General features: G+C 38.9%; 1 pseudogene; it reads right to left on the reverse strand.

Moving 5' to 3' along the window:
* Positions 1-10,010: 10,010 nt before the first annotated feature.
* Positions 10,011-10,742, reverse strand: LOC137223277 (pseudouridylate synthase TRUB2, mitochondrial pseudogene; annotated as a pseudogene).
* Positions 10,743-13,694: the final 2,952 nt, after the last annotated feature.

The raw sequence follows: 13,694 nt of genomic DNA on the forward strand, positions 1-13,694 counted from the left end.
GTACCTGTCCATGTGGCTGACAGTGTCTTGGTGCTCTGGCTGGGTGTCAGGCCTGAGCCTCTGAGGTGGTAGAGCCATGTTCAGGACACTGGACCACCACAGACCTCCCAGCCCCATGTAATATCAATCAGCAAGAGCTCTCCCAGAGATCTCCATCTCAACATGAAGACCCAGCTCCAATGAATGACCAGCAAGCTCCACTGCTGGACACCGCATGCCAAACAACTAAAAGAGAGGAACACAACCCCACCCATTAGCAGAGAGTCTGCCTAAAATCATACTAAGTTCACAGACACCCCAAAACACACCACCAGACACGGTCCTGCCCACCAGAAAGATCCAGCCTCATCCACCAGAACAAAGGCACCAGTCTCCTCCACCAGGAAGTCTACACAACCTATTGAAGCAACCTTACCTACTAGGGGAAGACATCAAAAACAACGGGAACTATGAACTGGCAGCTTGTGAAAAGGAGACCCCAAACACAGTAAGTTAAGCAAAATGAGAAGACAGAGAAATACACAGAAGATGAAGGAGCAAGGTAAAAACCCACCAGACCAAACAAATGAAGAGGAAGTAGGCAGTCTACCTGGAAAAGAATTCAGAGTAATGATAGTAAAGATGATCTAAAATCTTGGAAATAGAATGGAGAAAATACAAGAAATGATTAACAGAGACCTAGAAGACCTAAAGAGCAAACAAACAATGATGAAACCACAATAAATGAAATTAAAAATTCTCTAGAAGGAATCAATAGCAGAATAACTGAGGCAGAAGAATGGATAAGTGACCTGTAAGACAGAATGGTAGAATTCACTGCCACAGAACAGAATAAAGAAAAAAGAATGAAAAGAATTCAGGACAGTCTCAGAGACCTCTGGGACAACATCAAATGCACCAACATTCGAAATACAGGGGTCCCAGAAGAAGAAGAGAAAAAGAAAGGGACTGAGAAAATATTTGAAGAGATTATAGTTGAAAACTTCCCTAATATGGGTAAGGAAATAGTCAATCAAGTCCAGAAAGCACAAAGAGTCCAATACAGGATAAATTCAAGGAGAAACACCGAAGAAACATATTAATCAAACTATCAAAAATTAAATACAAAGAAAAAATATTAAAAGCAGCAAGGGAAAAGCAACACATAACATACTAGGGAATCCCCATAAGATTAACAGCTGATCTTTCAGCAGAAACTCTGCAAGCCAGAAGGGAGTGGCAGAACATATTTAAAGTGATGAAAGGGAAAACCTACAACAAAGACTACTCTACCCAGCAAGGGTCTCATTCAGATTTCACAGAGAAATTAAAACTTTTACAGACAGGCCAAAGCTAAAAGAATTCAGCACCACCAAACCAGCTTTACAACAAATTCAAAGGAACTTCTATATGCAGGAAACACAAGAGAAGGAAAAGACTTACAAAAACAAACCCAAAACAATTAAGAAAATGGTCATAGGAACATATATATCGATAATTACCATAATGCAAATGGTTTAAATGCTCCAACCAAAAGACATAGATTGGCTGAATGGATACAAAAACAAGACCCATATACATGCTGTCTACAAGAGACTCACTTCAGATGTAGGGACACATACAGACTGTAAGTGAGGGGATAGAAAAAGATATTCAATGCAAATGGAAATCAAAAGAAAGCTGGAGTAGCAATTCCCATATCAGACAAAATAGACTTTAAAATAAAGATTATTACAAGAGACAAAGAAGGACACTACATAATGATCAAGGGATCAATACAAGAAGAAGATATAACAATTGAAAATATTTATACACCCAGCATAGGAGCACCTCAATACATAAGGCAAATGCTAATAGCCATAAAAGGGGAAATCGACAGTAACATAATCATAGTAGGGGACTTTAACAACCCACTTTCACCAATGGACAGATCATCCAAAATGAAAATAAATAAGGAAACACAAGCTTTAAATGATACATTAAACAAGATGGACTTAAGTGATATTTATAGGACATTCCATCCAAAAACAACAGAATACATTTTCTTCTCAAGTGCTCATGGAACATTCTCCAGGATAGATCATATCTTGGGTTACAAATCAAGCCTTGGTAAATTTAAGAAAATTGAAATCGTATCAAGTATCTTTTCCGACCACAATGCTATGAGACTAGATATATCAATTAGAGGGGAAAAAAACTGTAAAAAATAAAAAAACATGGAGGCTAAAAAATATTCTATTAAATAACCAGAGATCACTGGAGAAATCAAAGAGGAAATCAAAAAACACCTAGAAACAAATGACAATGAAAACACAATGGCCCAAAACCTATGGGATGCAACAAAAGCTGTACTAAGAGGGAAGTTTATAATAAAATCCTACCTCAAGAAACAAGAAAAATCACAAATAAACAACCTAACCTTACACCTAAATCAATTAGAGAAAAAAGAACAAAAACCCCCCCAAAGTTAGCAGAAGGAAAGAAATCATAAAAGATCAGAACAGAAATAAATGCAAAAGAATTGAAGGAAACAATAGCAAAGATCAAGAAAACTAAAAGCTGGTTCTTTGAGAAGATAAACAAAATTGATAAACCATTTGCCAGAAGCATCAAGGAAAAAAGGGAGAAGACTCAAGTTAATAGAATTAGAAATGAAAAAGGAGAAGTATCAACTGACACTGCAGAAATAAAAAGGATCATGAGAGATTACTACAAGCAACTATATGCCAATAAAATGGACAAACAGGAAGAAATGGACAAATTCTTAGAAAAGCACAACCTTCCTAGACTGAACCAGGAAGAAATAGAAAATATAACCAGACCAATCACAAGCACTGAAATTGAAACTGTGATTAAAAATCTTCCAACAAACAAAAGACCAGGACCAATGGCTTCACAGGCAAATTCTCTCAAACACTTAGAGAAGAGCTAACACCTATACTTCTCAAACTCTTTCAAGATATAGCAGAGGGAGGAACACTCCCAAATTCATTCTATGAGGCACCATCACCCTGATACCAAAACCAGACAAAGATGCCATAAAAAAAGAAAACTACATACCAATATCACTGATGAATATAGATGCAAAAATCCTCAACAAAATACTAGGAAACAGGGCTTCCCTAGTGGCGCAGCGGTTGAGAGTCTGCCTGCCAATACAGGGAACACGGGTTCAAGCCCTGGTCTGGGAAGATACCACATGCCGCGGAGCAACTAGGTCCGTGAGCCACAACTACTGAGCCTGTGCATCTGGAGCTTGTGCTCCGCAACAAGAGAGGCTGCAACAGTGAGAGGCCCACGCACCACGATGAAGAGTGGCCCCCGCTCGCCGCAACTAGAGAAAGCCCACTCACAGAAACAAAGACCCACACAGCCAAAAAAAAAAAAAAAAAAATACTAGGAAACAAAATCCAACAACACATTAAAAGGATCATACACCATGATCAAGTGGGGTTTATCCCAGAATGCAAGGATTCTTCAATTTATGCAAATCAATCAATGTGATAAAACATATTAACAAACTGAAGGAGAAAAACCATATGATCATTGCAATAGATGCAGAGAAAGCTTTTGACAAAATTCAACAACAAAATTTTTATTTATGATAAAAACTCTCCAGAAAGTAGACATAGAGGGAACTTACCTGAACATAATAAAGGTCGTATATGACAAACCCACAGCCAACATCGTTCTCAATGGTGAAAAACTGAAACCATTTCCTCTAAGATCAGGAACAAGACAAGGTTGCCCACTCTCACCACTATTATTTAACATAGTTTTGGAAGTTTTAGCCACAGCAATCAGAGAAGAAAAAGAAATAAAAGGAATCCAAATTGGAAAAGAAGAAGTAAAACTGTCACTGTTTGCAGATGACATGATACTATACATAGAGAATCCAAAAGATGCTACTAGAAAACTACTAGAGCTAATCAATGAATTTGGTAAAGTAGCAGGATACAAAATTAATGCACAGAAATCTCTTGCATTCTTATACACTAATGATGAAAAATCTGAAAGAGAAATTAAGGAAACACTCCCATTTACCACTGCAACAAAAAGAATAAAATATCTAGGAATAAACCTACCTAAGGAGACAAAAGACCTGTATGCAGAAAATTATAAGGCACTGATGAGAGACATTAAAGATGATACAAACAGATGGAGAGATACACCAAGTTCTTGGATTGGAAGAATCAACATTGTGAAAATGACTATACTACCCAAAGCAATGTACAGATTCAATACAATGCCTATCTAACTACCAATGGCATTTATCACAGAACTAGAATAAAAAATTTCACAATTTGTATGGAAACACAAAACACCCCGAATAGCCAAAGCAATCTTCAAAAAGAAAAATGGAGATGGAGGAATCAAGTGCCTGAACTTCAGACTATACTACAAAGCTACAGTAATCAAGACAGTATGGTACTGGCACAAAAACAGAAATATAGATCAATGGAACAAGATAGAAAGCCCACACACATATGGTCACCTTATTTTTGATAAAGAAGGCAAGAATATACAATGGAGAAAAGACAGGCTCTTCAATAAGTGGTGCTGGGAAAACTGGACAGCTACATGTAAAAGAATAAAATTAGAACACTTCCTAACACCGTACACAAAAATAAAGTCAAAATGGATTAAAGACCTAAATATGAGGCCAGAACTATAAAACTCTTAGAGGAAGACATAGGCAGAATAGTCTATGACATAAATCATAGCAAGATCCTTTTTGACCTACCTCCTAGAGAAATGGAAATAAAAACAAATGGGACTTAATGAAACTTAAAAGCTTTTGCATAGCAAAGGAAACCATAAACAAGATGAAAAGACAACACTCAAAATGTGAGAAAATATTTGCAAATGAATCAACTGACAAATGATTAATCTCCAAAATATACAAGCAGCTCATGTAGCTCAATATCAAAAAAACAAACAACCCAATCCAATGGCCGGAATCTAAATAGACATCTCTGCAAAGAAGATATACAGATGGCCAACAAACATGTGAAAGGATCCTCAACATCACTAATCAATAGAGAAATGTAAGTCAAAACTACAGTGAGGTATCACCTCACACCAGTCAGAATGGCCATCATCAAAAAGTCTACAAAGAATAAATGCCGGAGAGGGTGTGGAGAAAAGGGAACCCTTGCACTCTTGGTGGGAATGTAAACTGATACAGCCACTATGGAGAACAGTATGGAAGTTCCTTAAAAAATTAAAAATAGAATTACCATATGACCCAGCAATCCCACTACTGGGCATATACCCTGAGAAAACCATACTTCAAAAAGAGTCATGTACCACAATGTTCATTGCAGCACTATTTACAATAGCCAGGACATGGAAGCAACCTAAGTGTCCACCAACAGATGAATGGATAAAGAAGATGTGGCACATATATACAATGGAATATTACTCATCCATAAAAAGAAACAAAATTGAGTTATTAGTAGTGAGGTGGATGGACCTAGAGTCCGTCATACAGAGTGAAGTAAGTCAGAAGGAGAAAAACAAATACCACATGCTAACACATATATATGGAATCAAAAAAAAAAAAAAGAAAGGTTCTGATGAACCTAGGGGCAAGACAGGAATAAATATTCAGATGTAGAGAATGAACTTGAGGACACAGGGAGGGGGAAGGGTAAGCTGGGACAAAGTGAGAGAGTGGCATGGACATATATACTACCAAATGTAGAATAGATAGCTAGTGGGAAGCAGCTGCATAGCACAGGGAGATCAGCTCGGTGCTTTGTGATCACCTAGAGGGGTGGGATAGGGAGGGTGGGAAGGAGACACAAGACAGAGGGGATATGGGGATATATGTATACATGTAGCTGATTCACTTTGTTATACAGCAGAAGCTAACACAAAAATGTAAAGCAATTATACTCCAATAAAGATGGTTTAAAAAAAAACTCTTAACAAATTAGGTATAAAAGGAATGTACATCAACATAATAAGGGCCATGTATGACAAGCCCAACGCTAACATCATACTCAATGGTGAAAAGCTGAAAGCTTTTCCTGTAAGATCAGGAACAAAACAAGGATGCCCAGTCTTGCCACTTTTTTTTTTTTTTTTTTTTTTTGTGGTACGTGGGCCTCTCACTGTTGTGGCCTCTCTCGTTGCAGAGCACAGGCTCCAGACGTGCAGGCTCAACAGCCATGACTCACGGGCCCAGCCGCTCCGCGGCATGTGGGATCTTCCTGGACCGGGGCACGAACCCTTGTCCCCTGCATCGGCAGGCGGACTCTCAACCACTGCACCACCAGGGAAGCCCTTGCCACTTTTTTAATTCAATATAGTGGTGGAAGTCTTAGAGCAATTAGGCAAGAACAAGAATAAAAGGCATTCAAATTAGAAAGGAAAAAGTAAAAATGTCACTATTTGCAGATGACATAATATTATATATAGAAAACTCTAAAGCATCCATAAAAACTGTTAGAACTAGTAAAAAATTCAGTAAAGTTGCAGGATACAAAATCAGCATATATAAGTCAGTTGCATTTCTATAAACTAAGCATGATATATCAGAAAGAGAAATTAAGAAAATAATCGCACTTACAATAGCATTAAAAAAATACCTAGGAATAAATTTAATCAAAGATAGGAAATATCTGTACACTGAAAACTATAAAATACTGATGAAAGAAACTGAAGATACAAATAAATGGAAAGATATCTCGTGTTCATGGATTGAAAAAATTAATATTGTGAAAATATCCATACTACCCAAAGCAATCTAGATTCAATCAAATCCTATTAAAATTCCAATGACGTTTTCCACAGAAATAGAAAAAAATTCTAAAATTCTTATGAACCACAAAGACCACAACTAGCCAAAGTAATCTTGAGCAAGAAGAACAAAGTTGAAGGCATCACACTTCCTGGTTTCAAAATATTCTACAAAAAAAGCTATAGTAATAAAAACAGCATGATACTGGCATAAAATCAGACATATAGAAAAATGAAACAGAATAGAGAGCCCAGAAAGAAATCTACTCACTTATGGTCAACAGATTTTCAACAAAGGTGTCAAGAACTTACAATGGGGAAAGGACAGACTTTGCAATAAGTGCTGTGAGAAAACTAGTTTTCTACATGCAGAAGATTGAAATTGGACCCTTGTCTTACTCCATATGTAGTTAGAAACTTAAATATAAGACCTGAAACTATAAAACTATTAGAAGAAAACGCAGGGGAAAAGCTTCTTGACATTTGTCTGGGCAATGTGTTTTTTTTTTGTATATGACCTCAAAACTGCAGGCAACAATAATAGACAAACGGGATTGCATCAAATTTAAAAGCTTCTTCACAACCAAGGAAACAACAGAGTGAAGAAACAACGTATGGATTGTGAGAAAATATTTGCAAACCATACATTTGTTAAGGGGTTAATATCCAAAATATGTAAAGAACTCAAACAACTCAATAGCAAGAAGACAAATAACTTGATTAAAAAATGGGCAACAGACCTAGATAGACACTTCTCAAAGGAAGACACACAAATGGCCAAGAGATATATGAAAAGATGCTCAACATCTCTAATCATCAGAAAACGCAATTCAAAACTACAATGAGATATCACCTCACTTCTGTTAGGATGTCTAGTATCAAAAAGACAAGAGATAGCAAAGGCTGGCAAGGATGTAAAGAAAAGGGAATCCCTGTATACTGTCGGTGGAAATGTAAATTGGTACAATCATTATGGAAAACAGTATAGAGACTGCACAAAAAATTAAAACAAGAACTGCCATATGACCCAGTGATCTCGCTTCTGGGTATATAACCAAAGGAAATGAAATCATGATCTTGCAGAGATATCTGTATTCCTATGTTCATTGCAGCATTATTCACACTAGCCAAGATATAGAAAAAACCCAAGTGTCCATTGATGGGTGAATGGATAAAGAAGATATGGTATATAAATACAACGGCATATTATTCAGCTATGAGAAAGAAGGAAATCCTGCCTTTTGTGAAAACATGTATAAACCTGGAGGACATTATGCTAAGTGAAATAAGCCAGAGAAAAGCAAATACTGTATAATCTCACTTATACATGGAATGTAAAAAAATAAAAAATGTTGAACTCATAGAAGCAGAGAGTCAAATGGTGGTTGCCAGGGTCTAGCAGGGAGGGGAAGAGGTGGGGGAAGTGGGAAGATGTTGGTCAAAGGGTACAAATTTGCAGTTACGTTGGATGAATAAGTCTAGACATTAATGTACAGGCATGATGACTAAACTTAATAATACTGTATTGAACACTGGAAATACGCTAAGAGAGTAGATTTTAGGCGAACTCATCACACACAAAAATGGTAACTATGTAAGGAGATGACATGTTAATTAACTTGACTGTAGTAATCATTTCACCATGTATTTGTACATCAAATCATCCTGTTGTACAGCTTAACTATATATGGTTTTTATTTATTTTTTCTAATTTAATTTCTGTTGGAGTATAGTTGATTTACAATGTTGTATTAGTTTCAGGTGTACGGCAAAGTGAATCAGTTATACATATACATATATCCACTGTTTTTTAGATTCTTTTCCCATATAGGCCATAACAGAGTATTGAGTAGAGTTCCCTGTGCTATACAGTAGGTCTTTATTAGTCATCTATTTTATATATAGTAGTGTGTATATGTCAATCCCAATCTCCCAATTTATCCCTCCCTCCCTTGTCCTCTGGTAACCATAAGTTTGTTTTCTACATCTGTAACTCTATTTCTGTTTTGTAGATAAGTTCATTTGCACCCTTTTTTTTAGCTTCCATATATACGGAAGCTGTTTAATATATTTTCCAGACTAAATCTTAGTTAACATACAGATAACATTTTGATATTTAGATATTATAAAGGAATTTTTTAAAACCTAAGTTTAAGAATGGAAGGTTTTAATGTCTAAACCGTCATAATGAAGTATAACTGGGAACTCATAACACTGAAGAAATGTTATATGATGCTAACTCTAAGCATCACAACGGGATCCAAAAGCTGTAAGTGCAGGAGTCTAAGAATGATTTATATTTATCTTGTTACTAACCACAAACTACAGGACCGAATAACTAATGTAATGCATTGAACAAAGACATTTTATGGTTTTACGAAGATTAAGATTTGGAGCCCATGCAGCCACATTGTTGTAATATGTTTCTTTAACAATGTCTATATAAAACTTTTGTTTGTAGGCATGACAGGCAAACTACAACTCACTGGAGTTTCAAATAGTAGCTGCATAAATATTTGTTGCATGAATGTAAGTCCTAAGTAGGTAGGTAGGTAGGTAGATATAATTGAAACAATTTCTAGTATTTTAGGTCTGTTTATATTTTCTTGATTTCTTCATTCCAATTTATGTTGTTCATTACAGTGAATTTATGTTTCATCTTTTTCTGCTAGTGAAGTAACTTTTAACATCCTAAAGACAAGTGCTTTTGAAAATGCATTATTGGCACTGCTTTTCCTCCTAATGCCTTCTATTTATGTTTCATATCAGAGCTTGCAAATTATTTTTTGTGCTTTGATTTTAACAACTCTATTGTTAAAAGTAAGCAATATATTGTAAGTTCCATTTTATAGATAAGGAGACAGATTCAGAAATATTAAGTGAGATAAATTTTCATTAGAACCAAAATCTTCTGATTCTCAGACAAGTTTTTTCCTAATAACAATCTAGGTCAGCATTTCTGTAAATTCAATTGTGGTGATGCTTCTGTTGGGTCAGCCAAATGTTTGTTCGGGTTTTTGTAACATCGTACGGAAAAACCTGAATGAACTTTTTTGGCCAACCCAATACATATGCATGTAAGATTTCTTAGGTAGCCATAAGAGAGCATAATTTGGATGAAAACCAGTTAGATTTTTATATACAATAGTTTTATGTGTAATTAGAAAGCAGCGAATATATTTATGCAGGCCTTTTCTTAAACCAGGAATAAAATGTCTTTAACCACTTCTATTTCTTTTTATTTTAAATTAATTAATTAATTTCTGTATTTATTTTTGGCTGCATTGGGTCTTCGTTGCTGTGCGCGGGCTTCCTCTAGGTGCGGTGAGCAGGGGCTACTCTTCGTTGTGGTGCATGGGCTTCTCATTGTGGTGGCTTCTCTTTGTTGCAGAGCATGGGCTCTAGGCACGCGGGCTGCAGTAGTTGTGGCTCATGGGCTCTAGAGCACAGGCTCAGTAGTTGTGGCGCATGGGCTTAGTTGCTCCGCGGCATATGGGATTTTCCCGGACCAGGGCTTGAACCCGTGTCCCCTGAATTGGCAGGCGGATTCTTAACCACATACCTCGTCTTCTCCACCAGCCGCCCGTCCTCACAGAAGTCGTCTGTGGCTTTGCCCCGGAGGCCGTGTACTGTGTAATCCTTGGTGAGGTGAGCGTTGTACATGTCGGTGAGGAGCCTTCGTCCACGTCCCACGCCGAGCACAAGCACCCCAGGCGCCTGGGCATCCAGTCGGTGCCCCATGCCAATCTTCAGGCTGGTGAATGCTGGTCCACGTACCAGCGGATGGTCGATGAGGGTGGGCACACTGGTGGCTGTGAGGGTCAGCTCCTTCTCTTCACTGCCTTCCACGGGGCCCAGCAGGAAGCGAGCACGATGTTCAGAGGCAAGACGCTTCCCAGCACTGAGACCTTTCAAAAGCTGCAGCTCCACAGTATCGCGCAGATACTTCCACTTTAGCCCCGGGGCTTGTAGGCGGTGAAGAGCCTATGCAGCCACGCCAGGCTGGCTAACCCCATGCCTGAAGCCCGCGACCCGGGCTCGCGGAAGAGCTGAACCCGCAACCACTTCTATTTCTTTAAAAATTAAAATTCACTTATTTACTATATTGAGCTCCTCCTGCCTCTGTGCTAGACAGCATGCTACAATATACACACACAACAACGAGCACGCACACACACAGACACACCAATGTATCATAAAGTTTCCCTGCTCTCTTACTTCAGAAGCTGGTCTGTTACCACATCAGAAACCACATCAGAAAGAGGCAGATGGGTGGGTGCTGAACTGAGCATCAAAGGAACCTGATTAAGAAACTGGTACCGCCGGGCTTCCCTGGTGGCGCAGTGGTTGAGAGTCCGCCTGCCGATGTAGGGGACGCGGGTTCGTGCCCCGGTCCGGGAAGATCCCACATGCCGCGGAGCGGCTAGGCCCGTGAGCCATGGCCGCTAAGCCTGCGAGTCCGGAGCCTGTGCTCTGCAACGGGAGAGGCCACAACAGTGAGAGGCCCGCCTACCGCAAAAAAAAAAGGTACTGGAAAAGGAGATCTAATATCATAAGTCAGTCTGCTCTCCTGGCGTGGTATAATTTCTGCTCAGGGAAACAGTCAACAACAGCAGACAATTCAGGTTGAAGTGACAGGTGTGCAGGAGAGCAGAGAGATAGAGAATCAGCTGTAGGCAATATTCATGTGATTCCCTGCAGGCATTCACTGGAGGACTAAACGAGATTTTATATGTAATGGGATTTGGGAAGGATATGGCCTAGTTTTAAATAACAACGAGTTTTTAAAAAAATTTAAATCCCATATGAGGAATTGTTTAACTTCTGTGTTGTGGACTTCTTTCTCCCTGAATCCACACCCACTAATTCTTTTACATATATTTTTCTTCTCAAAGTTAAAGAGTTATTTTTATAAAAAAGCTAAAAATCATTTGCTCACAATTGAAGAAAGCTACTCCAAAGGCTTGAGTTCCATAAACAAGGTATTTCTCTTTTTTTTTCCCCCTTTTGCGGTACGCGGGCCTCTCACCGCTGCGGCCTCTCCCGTTGCGGAGCACAGGCTCCGGACGCGCAGGCCCAGCGGCCATGGCTCACGGGCCCAGCCGCTCCGCGGCACTTAGGAGCCTCCTGGACCAGGGCAGAAAGCCGCGTCCCCTGCATCGGCAGGCGGACTCTCAACCACTGCGCCACCAGGGAAGCCCCAAGGTATGTCTCTTTATCTGGTGGCAGCAACTTGATTTCTAGGCATAAATTCTCATATAATGGTAACACAATATACAAAAGTTTTACTGTTATGGCATTGATTGTTGGGATATTGTTTAAAATTCTAACTACATGAGAATTCTGCTTAATGAGATCCTGTGAGAGATATTTTAATCCCCAGTGCTAGGAAAAGATGTACTTGAACTAATCAACCAGAATATTTAAATCTCATAGACACGGAATTTTTTTTTAATGGCCATCAACACACCTTTAATATACAACTCTCACAAAACAGATAGCACTAAAGTACAGTATAGACTGATCTGGGCTAGGTGGTGGACCCGGCTTCTCTGGTAGTAATAATGTAAGTGGAATGGAGACTTCCGGGCACTATTTAACACTTTTGCAGCTCATCTGCACCATTCATGGACACTGAATTTTGAATTCATCATATCTAGTTCTAGGAAATCAAGGAATTCTGTGGCTAAACTCCAGCATTTGAGTAAGAACCTAAGATTTCCAGTAATTAACTTCACCCTTGCCCTCATCTTACTATCCTACTTTTTCTTGCCCTGATTTTTTCTATTCATTTTCTATTCCATTGTATGCATTATTTCTGCAAAGTGTCAATTATTTTTAATGATATTGTATGTGTGTGTGTGCATATATACAAAATTAAATTCCATTGCAAATCTGTGGGATAATAATTATGTTCATTTTATAATAAGGAAACTGAAGTCCGGACTTGCTGTATGTTTCATATGAACTAACTAGTTTCTAGAGAGCAATACATTCTTATTTCAGCAACAGTAAATGTTTAATAGAAATAGCCTCAACTTAGTTCTTCAGTGTGAGAAACTCCTTCAGGAAAGATGAGAACACTAAACAGACTGTTGGTGGTAAATTATTTGCCCTCCATTCCATCCCCACCTCCCACCTCTCCAATCATGCAGCCCTGAAACTGCTGCTCTCTCATCGACACAAACTACTCTTCTCCAAGCATTGCCTCCACCTGACTTATTGCAGCTCTGATGCTCCCTAGCGGCCCAGCAGAGCCGTGGGTTTGATTCTTCCAAACCTTATAAACTTTACTCTCCAGAGGCCAGATTCGAAGTCTTTCTGCTCCTCATTCTATCTCCCAGATCATTACTGTATCCACCCACTGTCTCACAGAAACCCTACTCCTTTGAGGCTGATGCCATTTGCCCTCCATGACCAGCTCACTTTCTTTGTCAATGTCATCTATCACTGGACCACTCTCCGTTGTTCATCACACGCTGTGGCACCAGACTCACAGTCCTCTCTCTGTTCCGATTCCTGCCATCCCTGTAGATGGCTTCAATATCCACAGTGTTCTTTCAGTACTCTGGTTCTTCATTTCCTTACCCCCTCATCTCGATGGCCTTTTCTACTCCACCTCAGCCACCTCTTCCCATGGTCACACTGGATTTTTTAATCAACAAAATCACTGATATTCCAAATCAGTGACTTAGATGTTGAGCAACCACAGCACTCTCTCTCACCTTTCTGGCTTGCTTTTGCAATTATTCCCACCTTGGTAATCCCCTGACCTCTTTGGCCTCTCCAATAAAGGACCAATCCCCATATCTGTATCTTTCCCTCTAGGTTTAATTTTCTTCCTATTCAGTTTATTTTCCATGGTCGATAATTTTAAGAACAGTTTTGTCAATGCCACAAACTCTTGTTGCTCTGTCTTATCTCTTCTATCTGGCCAAAACCCTGCCAGTGTAATCCAACTCTTTACT

This window comes from Pseudorca crassidens, chromosome 4 (genome assembly GCF_039906515.1).
Source record: "Pseudorca crassidens isolate mPseCra1 chromosome 4, mPseCra1.hap1, whole genome shotgun sequence".
In the NCBI taxonomy this organism is placed as follows: Eukaryota; Metazoa; Chordata; class Mammalia; order Artiodactyla; family Delphinidae; genus Pseudorca; species Pseudorca crassidens.